This window comes from Mobula hypostoma, chromosome 2 (assembly GCF_963921235.1).
Source record: "Mobula hypostoma chromosome 2, sMobHyp1.1, whole genome shotgun sequence".
NCBI lineage: Eukaryota > Metazoa > Chordata > Chondrichthyes > Myliobatiformes > Myliobatidae > Mobula > Mobula hypostoma.
In genome coordinates, this window is record NC_086098.1 from 95,130,967 (window position 1) to 95,149,253 (window position 18,287).

Genomic DNA, 18,287 nt, shown 5'->3' on the forward strand with positions numbered 1-18,287 from the left:
GACGAAGTAAGGAGCTGGGAAGTTGATTGGTGACAGAGATACAGGGCTGGAGAAAGGGAAGTCCAACAGGAGAGAACAGAAGGCCATAGTAGAAAGAAAAGTGGGGAGGAGCACCAGAGGGAGGTGATGGGCAGGAATAGAGATGAAGTGAGAGAGGGAAAAGGAGATGGGGAAAAGGAGTGGACGGAGGGGGGAGGGGGGAGGAGTGGAGGAGTTGTCATTACCGGAAAATCGAGAAGTCACTGTTCATGCCATCAGGTTGGAGTCTACGCAGATGGAATATAAGGTGTTGTTCCTCCAACCTGAGTGTGGACTCATCGCGACAGTAGAGGAGGTCATGGATTGACATATTGGAATAGGAATTAGAATTAAAATGGGTGGCCATTGGAAGATTCCACTTCTTCTGGCAGACAGAGAGTTCTAGACCAGTGATAAGATATATTCCTTAATCTTCTCAATCACTTTAAGTGGAGACAAATCGCAGAGAGCATATTAGCAGAAGCGTTCAAAAAGTATATGAAGAAAATGTTACATTGCTTCAGTGAGCAGCCCATGGGAAATACCTATTGAATTATTGATTAGCTGATGGACAGTCAGACGAATATAGATATTATAACAAAAGACAAAAAGGTACTTCTTGAAGACCATAGTAATGTGACAGCAAGCAGTGAGAAAAAGCATAAGTACTACCACATACAGGACAAAGGTTGATGCTTCACTGGTTTGTCCAGCAAGGAATTATAACCACATCTGACATCATCAATTAAGCAAAAGTCTGAGCTGGACCAGTAGGTGCACCAGAGTTCATTACCAGCCATGGAGTTTGAAGATTTGTTGCTGTGGTTAGCAAAGTATTGAATTTATTAGATTCTTCTATTTTAGATATAAGTGATTTTAAGCAAATATAAGTTTGCATTGCATAGCAATACCATTCAAACTTGATTCTAAAAGCTCTTGCATCATTGCACAGAAATATCAATCTGCGATCTTGGCACATATCCACACAGGATTATGGTTATAAAATAAGAAGCTGGTTATTTAAAACTGAGTTGCCTAGAAATTACTTCTCTCAGAGAATAGTGAATTTTTGGAATTCTGAGTCTTCAGGGGTGGTAGAGGCCAGATCATTAGATATTAAAGGAGGAGATAGAGACAGATTTGAAAGATTAAAGGAATTGGGGCATGGATCTGGCACAGTAGAGGAACTGAGGCCAGCAAAGATGATATTGAATAGCAGGACAGGCTTCAAATATCCTGCTTCAATGTTTTGTTTTATGATCAGTGTGGTCAACTTTTATTCTCTGGGACAATGTAGTGTGACAAATCTTAACTTTCTATTATGGTTGTAACGTTAATAGATAGATCCATAAGGGTTAAGGGTTATATTTAACTAGGGGCATTGTTTATTCGGGTGATATTTAGGACTTAACCAGTATAATATAAACGTTTGTACATTCTTTTATTAATACATATCGCCAGGCATTCCTGTAAATGGCATTCAACTTTTAAAGTGCTGTCTGTTATACTCAAAATAACACTGAATGAGGCCATTTGTCCCATCAGTTTTATGTTCACTCCCAGGGGAAGAATCCATTTAGTCATATTCCCTTTCATTTCCTGAAAAGCTCAACAGTGTCTCAATTTCTTCATTGTAACTGGGAAGGAGACAGAATAAGTTAGTTAAACTGCAAGTAGGATACCCCTGGTAAAGGTAAAACTGAGGTGACTTAATTCCTATTTTCTATCTGATGCTCATTTGTGATACTTAACTTATTGATTGTTTTCACCCCTATATTTTCTTTTATTCCCTTGGGAGTGGAGGACATGCCCATCCTGACCTGCCAGGCATGCCTTCCTGCTCTGCATTTTGCAACTCCTACATTCTTTTGTCTATGTTCCTACTCTCTGACTGCTGCCATTTCACTCACTGAACAAATAATCCTGTTTTGCAGCTTATCTCCATGGTCATTCTGGTTTCATCCCATCAGAGACTTCACTGCCCTCTACCCTACCCCTGCTGCAGTTTATCAAACTTCTTTTGTCCTCTGCTGACAGAGGGGCTTTGACAGGAAATAACTGCTCTTCAAAGTTCAAAGTAAATTTTTTATTTATATATAATGAACCATGAGGTTCATTGTCTTGCAGGCATTCACAGTAGAGCAAAGAAATACAATGGAATCAATATAGAATCAACGAAAAGTGTTACGTACCCCATAACTGGGTTGCCAAACCAGCAGAAATGGATCACTCAGTTGGAGTCTGGATTACTAGAACTAAGAAAGTTTTATTAAAGAAACAAGCAACACAGTAATCGAAAGGATAATAAATGCAACAGTTCAGCAATGATAACCACACATGTGCACAGAATTAAGATAACAGCATCAATCAAGCTCTATCGTTGTCTAGGGGTAAATGACCAAATTTCAAAGTGACTCAAAGTTCAGTCCAGCTTAGTAGTTCAGTTCGCAGTAATCGTTGCCATGGCGATGGGGGAAGAGAGAGATAGAACAGGAACAACTGATCATTCAGACACGGCTGCACTCACAGACCGGCGATATGGCTCACAAGCAACTTTTGGGCGGGTCCTTGGTGATGTCACCTGAGGTCACCGACTGTGACCCCTGCTCCAGATGCGGTCGATCCTCTGCAGTGAACCCGGCACCCAGGCAAGGGCGGACACACACCGGGTTCCCGCTGATCGTACCTTTCCACCCTGGCCGTTGTCTGATACTTCTCACCGACTCGTGAGAAGCGTACCGCTTCCAGGGTCTCGTTACCTTGGGTGGCGTGTGTGTGTTGCCTTAGCGAACCGGTCCCTTTTTATCCCCCTGCTGGGGTATCGCCTGTCCATCACTTCAAACAGTTCAAGGTTCAAAGGGGGGAGCCGCTCCAGACAGCTATCTCTCCCCCGTCCCTTCATTACACATCTCCAGACGCTGCTCCATTGTTCCTTATCTCTCCTTCCCCTGAGGGCAGGTGGCAGACCACTTGCTGATGTCACTGATGCTAACCCAGGCCAGCAAACATCTTATTTTTATGTGTATTCTCGTCACAAAAGCTACTCACAAACAACAACAACCAATGTGCAACTAAGACCAACTGTGCAAATAGAAAACAAAACTAATAATAATAATAAATAAATAATACTGAGAACATGAGTTGCAGAGTCCTTGAAATTGAGTCGATGGATTGTGGAATCAGTTCAGAGTTAAGCTGGGTAGAGTTATCCATGCCAGTTCCTAGCCTGATGGTTGAAGTGTAATAACTTGCTTCTCTTCTCGTACATTCTCTTCCAGCATCTTATGCTTTTGTCAATGAATCTGGCCTGTGAAAGCCAATACCAGACTGTAATTTAATTTATAGGAGTTTGATTCCTCTAAGTGCACAGTAGTGAAGTTGTGCCCTATAATTGTTGTTACTGCTCCAGTGTCACTACTACACCTTTAAGAGTGATGCTGGCATTTTTAAACAATCTTGCATTTTCCAACTTTTTGGACTGTTGGCTGCAGGTGCTTAACACAGATGTCAGCCATATACTATGTATAAAACTGACAGACTGCATCACCAGATGGTTAAATATGTTTGATGTCTTATTGTAACACTAAAGTACAAAGGGAAAATATGCGATCTTTATTTAACGGATGAGTATTGTGTCATCTTAGGGGAGGTATGCATAAATAAAGCATCACTTTATTATAGAGATTATTAATAAAATGTCTGACTGTGATATATTATTTAACAATGACTGTAGGGAACACAATTATTTGGCTCCCTACAGCACAGTACTAGGTTTCAAAATTGGCTCTGGTGCCATGTATAAGTATCCAGACAGTGTTAACATATCAACTAGGCAACAGTGGAAGTATGTGTGCCTTCATTTAACACTCACAGATTGGTTTCTGTTTTGGGTCAGTCACAAAGTTTGATCCATCCAGGAAGATGATTCAAGTACAGCAGAGGCTGGAAGTATGAAATTGAAAATGCTGTGAATATTCAACCAATTATGCATGATCAGTGGAGAGAAGAAAACAAATACAGGTCATCAATTCAGAATAGGAAATTGCAAGGTAAAGAAGTTTAATGATGTGGGAGTTTTTAAAAGAGGGAAGATCTGTCATAGGGTCTAATGTATTGATTAAGTTAATTCAAACCACTAGGGTTGTTTCCTCTGCAGCATCAGAGGCTGAGGGGAGGCCTGACAGAAGTTTACAAAGTTATGAGAAGTTCGGATAGAGGATACAACCAGTATCTTTCCCCAAGGATTGAAATGTCTGGTACCATAGAGCATGCATTTAAGGTGAGAGCAGGAACATTTAAAAGAGATATGTGGGGCAAGTTTTTTTTCACGCCCGGATTGGTGGGTGCCTGGAATGTGCTCCCGAGGGTGGTGATGGAGGAAGGTACTAACGAGGCACATGAATGTGAACTATGTGCAGGTGGCAGGGATTAGCTTAATTAGTGTAGCACAACTTGGTGGATCAAAAGTCTTTGTCTTGTGCTGTATTGTTCTATATTCTGAATTGACCTTGTCATTTTCTCTCTCTTCACTCCTTACTCTGCACCTTAAAACATACATGTTTTTATTTGTTTAGCTTTGGTACAAAGCCATTGTCTTCGGGTGTGAATGGTGTTTTTCTCTTCCGCTGAGCGCGTCCAGCATTTTATTCTGGCATCTACCCCCTTCCTTTCCAGTATTGAAGAAGGGTCTTGGCCCGAAATGTTGACTGTTTGTTCATTTCCATGGATGCTGCCTGACCTACTAAGCTCCTCCAGCATTGTGTGTGTGTGTGTTGCTTCAGCCCTTCTTTTGTTGTTATTTTGGTCAATGTGTATCCCATATAGTCAAGAATTATATACTGATTAAGGAAAGGTTAATAGAATGCAATTGTCCTTTTTCCTGTTGTGAAATATACGATCCATTGTGTGAAGACATCCACTCTTTTTGAACATATTATAAACAACACTGCACTAAATTCCACAGTGGAATATTAACCATAACAGGTGTGTGGATATGTTGATCTATTGGATATAATGGTTTATTTATATGTAAGGGGTTTCTTCTTTTATATTACTGCTAAGGCTAATAAAATGGCTTCTTTGTCATGTTATAATAAAAATGGCTTTTCTGTAATAATAATTGCAATGTAAGGAGTTCTCTCTCTCCCTGCTTGTTTGGGTTATATTATTGATAAGAGAGAGGACAAACCAATGAGTGTCCATGTTATTCTTTTTGTGGGTGATATTCTGTCTCATATGGCTGGGAACCGGGTGGTTTGGTGGGGTTTTCGGGAGGAGAACTGAATAGGAAGGTCGTGCTGGACGCGCTCTGGTCGACCGCTGTGGGTGGTCCCAGGCGGGTCGAGGGGGTCGGAGGAGATCGCACTGTGGAAAGAGGACCCCGTTAATTGAGCTCCAGCGGTTGTGCACGAAGTGAACTCTGATAAGTTTGGCGCCTGTTACTTTCCCTGTTATATTGTATCTCTATTAATTACATAGTTCCAGTAAGATTTATAAAGTGTAATCTGTAAATCGTACATTGTGTGCTGTCTGATATTTGATGTGTGAGTTTGTACCAGGTAGCATTACATAGCAATGACACAACCATGAGACACAGTTTGGCAGGCAGACGGGGTTTCCCCTAGATAAACACGAGCCGATAGCCCTGAGCGTTACATATATACACATAAAAATTAGGAACAGGAATAGACCTCATTACAACTCACCATTGATTAAGATGCTTTCACATCTACTCTGGTGACATTTGTTCCATTTGTTTGTCAAAGAAGAGCAGTGTGGTGATGCAGCAGTTTCATCACTGCTGTCTGCCGGTGTCTTTATGAAGTTTGCAATCTCTCCCTGTGATCACATGGGTTTCCCTTCAGTGCTGTGGTTTCCTTCCACATTCCAGAGGGATTTGAGTCAGTGAGATGGCTGCCATAAATTAATTCTTGCTGTAAGTCAGTGTAGATGATGATCAAACACTGATAACAATAGAATAGATTCTAAGGATGCAGGGCAGAGTGAGAGAAATAAGACTGATGGGACTGCATGCACCTAGTGGGTTTAATGGCTGCCTTTTGCACAGAAATAAGTAAATATAAGGATCTATCTACCCATCTCTTCCCTAAAAATGCAAATACGCTAAACCTCTAACTTTTGAGGAAGAGAGTTCTAAAGGTAATGATACTCTAGAAATAAAAATGTTGCCTGACATTTATGTTAGTTGGATGATTCTTTAAAAATAATAACCCCTCCTTCAAGATTCACCACCAGAGAAAACATTTTTCACAACCAACCTACCAACCCTCCTCAGGATTGTGTGTGTTTCAATCAAGTCTCCTCCCTCTATTCTGTGCTCCAACAGACATTCTTAGTGGCCACTGTAATTGGTACACCTGTACACCTGCTGGTTAATGCAAATATCTAATCAGCCAGTCAAGAGGCAGCAACTCAATGTATAAAAGCATGCAGACAAGAAGTTCAGTTGTTCACTTGGTCAAGAAGTTCAGTTGGTGTTTATACTAGACATTAGAATGGAGACACGGAATGATTATTGGTGCCAGGAGGGGTGGTTTGATTATCTCAGAAACTACTGATCTCCTAGGATTTTCATGCACAACAGTTTAGAGAATGGTGCGAAAAACCAAACAAAACATCCAGTGAGTGGCATTTCTCTAGGTGAAAAAATCCTATTAATGAGAGAGGTCAGAGGAGAATGGCCAGACTGTTCAAGCTGACAGGAAGGTGAAAGTAACTCAAATAACAGTGGTGTGCAGAGGAGATCTCTGAATGCACCGCACATTGAACCTTGAGGTGGATGGGTAACAGCAGCAGAAAACCACGATTATACACTCAGTAGACACTTATAAAGTGTGTACAATCCTAGCCTGTCCAACCTTTCCTCATAATTTAACCTGCTCATTTCAAGTATCACTCCAGTAAACCTTCTCTGGACTGTTTTCCAGTGCATCAATCGTGACGTTTGCCAAGGATTCTTAATTGATAATATATTAATTTCTGACAGAAGAGTTGACATAATGTTTCACATGTGATCTCATCAAAGCCCTATAGAACTGAAACATAACTTCCTTACTTTACCTTAGCAACAAATAATTCCCCTTGTAGTAAATGATGTGTTCTGTGAGCTTTCCTACCTACCAGCTATACCTGCATAACAGTCTTTTGTCAATCATACAGATGGACATACAAATCACTCTGCATCTCAATTCTGCAGGCTCTCACACTTCTACAATGAAGACGATATGTTTCTTTTTTATTTCCACTGCCAAAATGGGAAGATTCATGTTTATACTTGATATATACCATTTGAAAGCTATTTCCTCACTCTTAATTTATCTGTACCTTTTCACAGCCTCCTAATGTTCCCTTCACAACTTAGTTTCCTACCATATCTTTGCATCATCAGCAAATTTAACAAAGATGCTTTTGGTACCTTTTTCCAAGTCATTGATTTAAGCTGCGAAAACCTAAGGCTCTGCACTGATCCATGTGTCACACCACTTGCTACATTTTGCCAACCAGACAAAAATCCATTTATACCTGCTCTCTCCACCTGTTAGTGAGGCAGTCTTACAACCACACCAATATGTTACCTTCTTCCTTGAGAATCTTTATTTCCATAATGACTCTCAATACTTCTCACCAATGTTTGTGAATGATTTGCACTAAATAATCTGTTTCATTGTGAAGCTTGCCATAGACTATTAAATGTCAGTCAGCTAATTTTCGATAATTGAGCAAGCTTGTCTAAAAGCAATTTAAATAGAATGAGTGTTAAATAAAATAATGCCAAATACATCCAAATATCTTTGTCTTGCCTAACAGTATTATGCACAATGTAAAGAAGCCTGGATTAATTTACTGAGTTTTCTCTTAATGTTGTATCAGTCAAATCAAGCTCCTTCTAAATTATTTTGCTTCCTTCCATGAGGCATATTTTATTTGCTGGAAATCCTCAGGGGAACACAACATCCATGCTGAGAAGAGTAGAGTTTATCAGAATGTTTCACTCTGCTTCTTTATGATCCATACTCCTAAAATGAGATAGCCCTATCTTTCCTTAGAGTGTCAACCCTACGTTATCGTGCCTTGGACGACTGTCTTTAAGTGTGAATAAGCCTTTCATGGTCAAAACTTACCACTACACCCGATAATTTTTATGACAGATCATTGTTATGAAAAATTTATGTCCCATCTGGAACTTAAGTTTTAATCATTCCAAAAAAAATTGATGGAAGAATAAGATAAAACAAAGTAAGAATGTTTTGAAGGCTCAAAGTAATGAAATGTTCTCTCGTTGGAAAAACACAGTGGATTCTGGTTAATTGGGGCAACTGACTATTTAAGACAACTCTTAAAAACAAAACCTAATCAAGAAAATAGCCAGCATTCGCTTCATTTATTTGGGACAGGAGACTGTTGCTGAAGAGTTTCTAACTAGTGTCAATAGCGTATACTTGCGTGGCCATTAGAAAATGCACTGCCCTTAGAACGAGTGGTTTTTAAGTAGTGTCAGTTATGTGTGTTTGTGTTTTTGTCACTCATAGTTGGTTTCAACCTTTCTGGCTTGGAGATGTCAGAAATAGCCATGAGTGAAAGTGAAAATAATTTCACTATTTCAACAAGCTAGGAACTATGAAGAATCTGAAGGTATCGACAGTCATCTTGAATTTTAAATGAAATTGAGGATTTGGAAGATATAATTGTCAAAGGCATTATATGAAGGCAGTTCATTATCTGCACTCAGTGCCTGCACTGATTCTGTTAATTTACAGTCAATCAAAAGAACACGGCCATATATACTGGATGAATTCCTTCATCAATAACTATGAAGAACCAATACACGGTTTTATAGTACTCTATTGGTCTGGCTAGTATTTTAATCTGTTCTGTATTTCATTTAAATACATTATTTGTTTTAAGCACCTCAGGGGTGTGTGCTTAGCCCACTGCTCTACTCTCTATATGTCCATGACTGTGTGGCTAGGCATAGCTCAAATACCATCTATAAATTTGTTGATGATACAACCATTGTTGGTAGAATCTCAAATGGTGAAGAAAGGGCATACAGGAGTGAGATATACCAACTGGTGGAGTGGTGCTGCTGCAACAACCTGGACTTGACGTCAGTGAGACAAAAGAGCTGATTGTGGACTTCCGGAAGGGTAAGACAAAGGAACACATACCAATCCTCAAAGGGGGATCAGAAGTGGAGAGAGAGAGAGCAGTTTCAAGTTCCTGGGTGTCAAGATGACTGAGGATCTAACCTGGTCCCAACATATCGATGCATTTATAAAGAAGGCAAGACAGTGGCTTTCATTTGGAATTTGAAAATATTTGGTATGTCAACAAAAACACTCAAAAACTTCTACAGATGTACCATGGAGAGCATTCTGACAGGCTGCATCACTTCTTGTATGGGGAGGCTACTGCACAGGACCGAAAGAAGCTGCAGAGGGTTGTAAATTTAGTCAGCTCCATCTTGGGTTTGAGCCGACAAAGTACCCAGGACATCTTCAAGGAGCGGTGTCTCAGAAAGGCAGCGTCAATTATTAAGGACCTCCAGCACCCAGAGCATGTCCTTTTCTCATTGTTACCGTCAGGTAGGAGGTACAGAAGCCTGAAGGCACACACTCAGCAATTCAGGAACAGCTTCTTTCCCTCTGCCATCCGATTCCGAAATGGACATTGAACCCTCGAACACTACCTCACTTTTTTAAATATATGGTATTTCTGTTTTTTGCATGATTTTTAATCTATTCAATATATGCATACTGAAATTGATTTACTTATTATTATTATTATTTTCTTTTATATTATGTATTGCATTGAACTGTTTCTGCTAAGTTAACAAATTTCATGTCACATGCTGGTGAAAATTTGGTGGAAGCAGGATGTTGAGAATGGCAAGGTGAAGTACTGTGAGAAGGGTGTGGGACAGGAGACAGAGGAGCACCAGGAAGTGGGGTAGTACGGGTGCAGAAAAACCCAGCTCTGAGATGCAAGGCGGAGGTTGAGTGAACTCGGCCTTTTCTCCTTGGAGTGGCGGAGGATGAGAGGTGACCTGACAGAGTTGTATAAGATGATGAGAGGTATTGATCATGTGGATAGTCAGAGGCTTTTTCCCAGGGCTGGACTAGTTACCACAAGAGGACACAGGTTTAAGGTGCTGGGGAGTAGGTACAGAGGAGATGTCAGGGGTAAGTTTTTCACTCAGTGAGTGCGTGGAATGGTCTGCCAGCAATGGTGGTGGAGGCGGGTATGATAGGGTCTTTTAAGACACTTTTGGATGGGTACATGGAGCTTGGAAAAATAGAGGGCTGTGGGTAAGCCTAGTAATTTCTAAGGTAGGGACATGTTCAGCACAACTTTGTGGGCCGAAGGGCCTGTATTGTGCTGTAGGTTTTCTACGTTTCTATAATAAAGCTGATTCTGATTCTGTTACTCAGTTAAAGAGTAGTTTGTCTTTTTAACTATTTCTATGAAACTTTGGCTAATTGGGTAACCACTTGGACCAAATAGGGCTAAAATATACCGTTCATGATGTGTCCAAATTAACTAGAATCCACTGCATTGCTTTTTTTTTTATCAAATTTGTTCATGGGATGTGGGGACTATGCCTCAGCCATCAATTATCAGGAATCAAGCAGAGATTTTGATCATTTGGACCAAGTGACTATGATTGAACAAACTAACACATTTCAAAATCAAAACTTCATTTTTATTTAGAGATACAACTTGATAACAGACACTTCCATCCTAATTACAGGCCCGTGCCACCCAATTACACCCATGTGTTCCAATTAATCTACTAACTCCTACATCTTTGGAATGTGGGAGGAAACCAAGGAAAGCCCACTTGGTCACAGAGAGAACATACAAACTCTTTATAGGCAGGGGTCCCTCCTGTCTTCTCCTATAATTTCGGATCTCCCCCACCCCCTCCTTGTTTCAAATTTCTTAGTATCTCTTCTTTCAGTTAGTCCTGACGAAGGGTCTCGGCCCGAAACGTCGACTGTACCTCTTCCTATAGATGCTGCCTGGCCTGCTGCGTTCCACCAGCATTTTGTGTGTGTTACCTGACCAAAGGAGCATGTTTTAGGACCAATAAACAAGAAGTTAAGTTTTAAGAAGATTGTGGGATGAGGCAGCAGAGATGTAAATTGTGAGGGGGCGAGAGAGTGGAGTGGACTGTAATGTGTTGGGGGAATGGTTGGTGGAATTAATAGGAAATATTAAATATTTTCTTCAATGTCAATGTCTAAGGAGGTTTTCTGTGCTGTGCAGATACTTGCCACAACCTAGAAGTATGACATGAATATGTTTTTCACCTTGAAGGTTTGTAGAATTCTGTCAAAATCTTGTATTATTGACATTGAAATCAGTGGAATGAATAGCTGCCCTCGGTGGGGCTGCCAGTTCGAGCTGCTGCATTTGGAGGGGCCGCTGGTTTGCACTGCTGCCCACAGGGGCTATTGGTTCATGCCACTGCCCTCGGAGAGGTCGTCAGTTCATACCACTGCCCTCAGAGGAGCCGCCGGTTCGTGCTGCTGGGTCCTAATGCTCCCAGAGCTGTTATTGAAATTCTGAGATTTATGGATTGGCCTGTAGTTCATATTGGCATCTTTCAGTTCCGTTTTTTTTGTGTTCTCGCCCATTCTTTCTTGTTGCCTGGTGGGCTGGAGGTTTGAGTGAGCTGTTAGTTTTTGTGCAAAAGATGGAAAGGGGTTTGCGTTTGAGAGTTTTGGTTTCATTTTCTTTTTGTCCGGGGTGACTGATGTCTTTCTACTGCTTTTATGGTTTTCTGTATTTTTTTGGCTATCTGGTGAAAACAAATCTCAGAGTTGTATTCTGCATACATACTTTGATAGTAAAATGAACCTTCGAACCTTTGAATACCAAGTGACATAGAACATAAGAAGCAGAGCAGAAGGCTATCTGGTCCCTCAAGCCTATAGCCTTTTCCATAAGATCAGGGTTGATCAATTGTACTTAGCCCTACATTCCCATACTAAACCCATACACTTTGATTCCATCAATATTAAAAATGGATAGATGTTTGTATGTGGACATTAACTGAGCCTCCATGGCCCTATTAGGTAGAAATTTCTTGAAGAACAACTATCCTGTGGGTTAACAAATTTATTCTTATCTCAGTCCTAAATAACCAAGCCCATATGTTGTGACTGTGATCTGCATTTTTTGATGAGAAGCATCACCCTTGAATGTACTCGCTCTAGCCCTTGAAGATCACTTTGCATTCTTCTAAAGTCTAGGCCCACTCTGCATAATCTCCTATTGTAGGACAATTGTGTTCAGCCAGGAATCAACATGTTAAATTTATGTTTTACTTCCTTCAATGCTTGAGTTGTTATTTATCAATCAGATGTGAATTCATTCAGTTTTCTATCATTGGATCGTGCTTCTAAGATTTGATTGAAGAGAATTAATATGTACAGTGGAAAATTATCAGGGTTAAGTGGCACATTGGTGCAGTTAGTACAGCCACTGCCCCTCAGCCCGAAGGATGCAGGTATAATCATGATCTTGTGTGCTGCTTCTGTGGAGTTTACAGGCTCTTCCCAAGACTATGTGGGTTTCCTCTGGGTGTCTCAAGCACATGTAGGTTCATTAGATGCTGTGGTATGACTCTTGTGTTTTGGTGACTAATAGAATGTGGGAGAAAATTAAGAGAATCAGAATCAGCTCAGGTTCATGTGCTCAGGATTTAGAACATTGTGATTAATGTAGGGTGTACATTAATGTAATAAAAGGTGGTTGGTGATTGGCATGGACAATGGATTGAAGGGTCTGTGTCTACGCTGAATCTCTTCATAACTCTAACGTTAATTTTTTTTTCAACCAAACATGATGTTGTATTCTGATGAATAACTACCCACACTAAAGAAAGGAAATTAGCACCTTGTCTTATTTTATTTAAGCTTTGTTCTGTTTTATTAAGCCATATATTTAATGTTTTGATGCAAAATCTTCCTCCCATTTTTGAGAGAACACAGCAATCAATTTTAAATTGATAGAACTTTTCTGTTCATTCTTGTTCTATATATACCAAATTTATTTTTACTAATGCATTTCTGATAAATTGCTAAAGTTATAGTGATAAAATAAATAATATTCAGACTTGAATCACAGCATGTACAATGTACAGCAGAAGTAATGTAAGTTGTGATCAATAAAATCTTACAATCTCACTGCAGGATGCTGGGTGGTAGACATCTTAAATAGATGAATCCTTGCAGAACATAATCCTTCTGCAGAACAATCCTTACTTTTCCTTTAGAGAAGATTACTTTTATTTTATGATACCCTTTTAGATGAGTTTATTACTCTGCTGCAACTAGGTTCATGATTTTATTTTGACATTTTAATTGTCTTGCCTCTGGTGCAATTATGTTGGAATTAATTGTATGTGTATAATTAAAAGCACTCAGGATCTGAAGAGAAGGTAAAGTGCTTCAAACCAGGCCAGTCCCTGAGAGAATGAGACTTTGCAATGAAGTGCATGAGACATTCTAACGGTTGAAGCCAAAGTTTCACAGGAGTCCAATCCTCAAGGCTGTGATAGGAACTAGGTGCAGAGGCTGTAGTTTAAACAAGGCTCCTTTGGAGCACAAATTCCCCACAGAAGGAAATAAGAATTTGTTATAGTCTTGACCTTCCACTGTACTTGTTGTTTACTCTCAATCAACATCTTTGGATGCAAATTGATGCTGGATTGCAGAAGACTGATAACCTTAGAGAAAGGAAAAATAAAGTCATAGGGGATTTGTTGAGTCTTTCTTTTATCATTGTGATGTTCTGATTATCTGGAAATTTAGAATTGCTGAAAGGAAGGGATTATCAAAAGTGGATAATTTGCCCTGTACAGAACAAAAGAACATGAATATAGGAGCAGCAGGCCTGAAGAAATTTTGGAAATTGGCGGCAATTTTTTCCCACCCTCTGCACATCAGTGGATTAATACAGATACAGCAGTTTATTCAATGTTAATTGATGTGGCATACTGAAGATCTTGTATTACAACATTGGTTACTGGGGGGAGGGGGCACCTAGAAAGCTACCATTTGTCCTTTGTCATTTGGTGACTGAGACACATGAATTTAACTGCATAGAATAGTCACAGGTAAAAGCCTTGGCAAGTGTGGCACCAAATCAGAGATTCACTAGTTTAATGAAGCACTGGGCAATAGGGGCAGTGACAAGAGGCTGCAGTTGAGTCAAAGATGAGGTGAGAAGATTGTTCTATTGAATGAGTTGTTATGAACTGCAATGTTTTGCCTAGAAGTAGACTCAATGTGAATATTGGAAGTGCAAAAAGAAAAAAATAAAATCTTGAAAAGTTTCAGGGCAGTGAGAAAATGGAATTCCTCCAAAAGCTGGCATAGGACAGCTGATTAAATTGCGTCAGATGCTAGTATAAAATTATAAATTGTACGTATAGGGACTTGGTTATTCTTCTTCACTACCATTTCATCACAGATTTCTTTCTCGCCTTCTTGAGACCAGTTGCAACTGTTATTGCAAAGGCAGAACAGATTGGTGGTAAAGCTGGCCACAAAATGGCAGTGATGGCATAATTGGTCTACTTCCTCCATCTCAATGCTACATTAATCTGTCTTTGTAAGAGAAGTCAGTTGGTGAGTGGGTCCTATCGAGAGAGACCATGCTCGATTGCATCCTAACTCAATGATCATTGAATGAACTGCAGCAATTCACTAGGATAATCAGCTTATTTTCATGTGTGCTGCAATAATGAGGAAATTGTGCTGATGGCAACTGGCAGCTCTAATTGTATTCCTATTTCTAGACATATAATTACCCATGCATTGTGGTGAAGAACTTGGCAAGGCAGGGGTATTCCTCTGTAAATTAGTAGATACTTCATCTGACCTATCACATTGCCTCTGGATAGACCATTGAGTCAATGTGCATTCAGCAGTTGTCCTGAGTCAATGTGCATTCTGCAGTGTCCTGAATCAGTGGGTGTTCTGCAGTGTCCTGAGTCAATGGGCATCCTTCAGTGTCGTGAATCAGTGGGTGTTCTGCAGTGTCCTGAGTCAATGGGCATCCTTCAGTGTCCTGAGTCAGTGGGCATTCTTTAGTGTCCTGAGTCAATGTGCATTCTGCGGTGTCCTGAGTCAATGTGCATTCTGTAGTGTCCTGAATCAGTGGGCATTCTGCAGTGTCCTGAATCAATGGGCATCCTTCAGTGTCCTGAGTCAGTGGGCATTCTTTAGTGTCCTGAGTCAATGTGGCTGCGGTGTCCTGAGTCAATGTGCGTTCTGCAGTGTCCTGAATCAGTGGGTGTTCTGCAGTGTCCTGAATCTGTGGGCGTTCTGCAGTGTCCTGAATCTGTGGGCATTCTGCAGTGTCCTGAATCTGTGGGTGTTCTTTAGTGTCCTGAGTCAGTGGGCATTCTTTAGTGTCCTGAGTCAGTTGGCATTCTGCAGTTTCCTGAGTCAGTGGGCATTCTGCAGTTGTCCTGAGTCAGTGGGCATTTTGCAGTTTCCTGAGTCAGTGGGTTTCTCCAGTGTCCTGAATCAGTGGGTTTCTGCAGTGTCCTGAATCAGTGGGCGTTCTGCAGTGTCCTGAATCAGTGGGCATCCTTTAGTGTCCTGAGTCAGTGGGCATTCTTTAGTGCCCTGTCAGTGGGCATTCTGCAGTTGTCCTGAGTCAGTGGGCATTCTGCAGTTTCCTGCGTCAGTGGGTTTCTGCAGTGACCTGAGTCAAGCAGATGGATACAGCTGATATCTGGTGCCAAAGCTAGAGGCCAGCAGCTGCTGACACATCTGGCACAGCCCCAGTCATTGGAATGCAGTCATCAGCCTCCATTAATATCAATAAACTGAAGGAGGTTGTTTTGTTTCAATTTTACTTTACTAATTTTAAGTTCAATGTGAAGTTAATATATTTTAAGTCTTTAGTTAAAATTTTGTTAATATTTGTTAAATGTCGCTCAATGCCTCTGATCATCAGTGGGATTCAGAAATAATGCAGAGACGTTTACCAGCCTATTAGACGATTGTGATGAAGAGAGGGCATAAATGAGGAGTTGAGTTGCTTGTTGAGTTCAAAATTTAAAATGATGGGGCTGCAAAATATGTCTGACCATATTCTTCTCACCCAAATCAGAATCAGAATCAAGTTTATTATCACTGTCGAGTGTCGTGAAATGTGTTTAGTGGCAGCACTGCAGTGCAAAGTATAAAAGTTACTATAAGTTAAAAACATACAAATTATCCAAAAGTGAAATGGTGCGAAAGCACAAGCTATGTCTAATACATTAGACTACATATACCATTGTGGCTTTGGGCAATGTGGTACCACTATTAACTCAAGTGAATCACATTACTTTTTTATTGGCTCCTCAAGTATAGAAGTCACTACTTTACGTACAAGCCAAAGACCATAAAATATAGGAGCTATGTTAGAACATTTGTCCCATCAAGTCTACTTCAACCTTCATGATTTCCTTGTGTTTGTGTTGCTATTTTAAGCCTTTTTAACTGCCTTCTTCCTGGAATATTTAATCCCTTCTGATATCAAAATAAAAGGCAATAAGAAATTTAAAAGGAAGCTGAAGAGAGCATGAGAGATGGCAGCAACAATATGCATGAGGAAGGCAAGCAAAGGAATATAAACAGGAATAGTTTTTAAGAGTCTCTTGAGCCCGTTACCTCATAAATAAATTATGGCTGATCTGGTCATTGCCTCAGTTCCACCATCTGCAGTGATCTCATATCCTTGACTTTCCTGCCATCCAAGAATTTGTCTGTTCTCAGCCTGAATGCTTTCAATGATTTGATCTCCGCAGCTCTCCTTGGTGGAGAATTTGTAAGATCTGTGACACTTCTGAGAGAACAAATCCTCTTCCTTTCTATCTCCTTATTCTGAAATTTCACCCCCAAATTGTGGATTCCCAGAACATCTTAATACTCTCAATAGAGCAGACAGTCTTTTTCCCAGGGTTGAAATGTCTAATGCTAAAGGAATGAATTCAAGATGAGAGGAGGCAAGTTCAATAAAGATGTGAGGAATAAAAGGATCCTTTTCTGGTTGGCTGCCAGTGACTAGTGGTGTTCCACAGGGGTTTGTGTTGGGACCACTTCTTTTTATGCTGTATATAAATGATTTAGATGATAGAATAGATGACTTTCTTGCCAAGTTTGCAGATGATATGAAGATTGGTGGAGGAGCAGATAGTGTTGAAGAAACAGGTAAATTGCAGAAGGACTTAGACAGATTAGGAGAATGGGTAAGAAAGTGGCAAATGAAATACAATGTTGGAAAATGCATGGTCATGCACTTCCGTAGTAGAAATAAATGTGCTGACTATTTTCTTAATGGGGAGAAAATCCAAAAATCTGAGATGCAAAGGGATTTGAGAGTCCTTGTGCAGAACACCCTGAAGGTTAACTTGCAGGTTGAGTCAGTGATGAGGAAGGCAAATGCCATGTTAACTTCATTTCAAGAGGTCTAGAATGCAAGAACCAGGAAGTGATGCTGAGGCCTTATAAGGCACTGGTGAGGCCTCACCTTGAGTATTGTGAACAGTTTTGGGCACCTCATCTTAGAAAAGATGTGCTGGCATTGGAAAAGGTCCAGTGGAGGTTTACAAGGATGATTCCAGGAATGAAAAGGTTGTCATACGGGGAACGTTCGATGGCTCTGGGTCTGTACTCGCTGGAATTCAGAAGGATGGGGGGGATCTCATGGAAAGCTTTCAAATGTTGAAAGGCCTAGACAGTGCAAGGGATGTTTCCCAGGGTGGGAGAGTCTGGAACAAGAGGGAACAGCCTCAGGATAGGGGTGCACCCTTTCAAAACAGATGCGGAGAAATTTCTTTAGCCAAAGTGTGGTGAATTTTTGGAATTTTTTGCCACATGCAACTGTGGAGACCAGGTCATTGGGTATATTTAAGGCAGAGATTGATAGAATCTTGATTGGACATGACATCAAATGTTATGGAGAGAAGGCTGGCAACTGGGGTTGAGTAGGAGAGAAAAAAAGGATCAGCCATGATTGAATGGTGGAGCAGACTCGATGGACCAGATGGCCAAATTCTGCTCCTATGTCTTATGGGCTTATGGTCTAAGTTATTACTATCACACAGTTGTGGGTGTCTGGAGTGCGCTGCCTGGAGTGGTGGTAGAGGCTTTTAAGACTTTTAAGAGATGCTTATATAGACATATAAACATGAGTGGAATGAAATCGACATTATGTAGGCAGGAGAGATTAGTTTAGTT

At 40.5% G+C, this 18,287-nt stretch overlaps 1 protein-coding gene across 9 annotated transcripts in view; it reads left to right on the top strand.

The window, feature by feature from the left end:
• Positions 1-18,287, top strand: part of adgrb3 (adhesion G protein-coupled receptor B3) — an 835,097-nt gene that overhangs the window by 256,663 nt on the left and 560,147 nt on the right. The window lies entirely within an intron of this gene.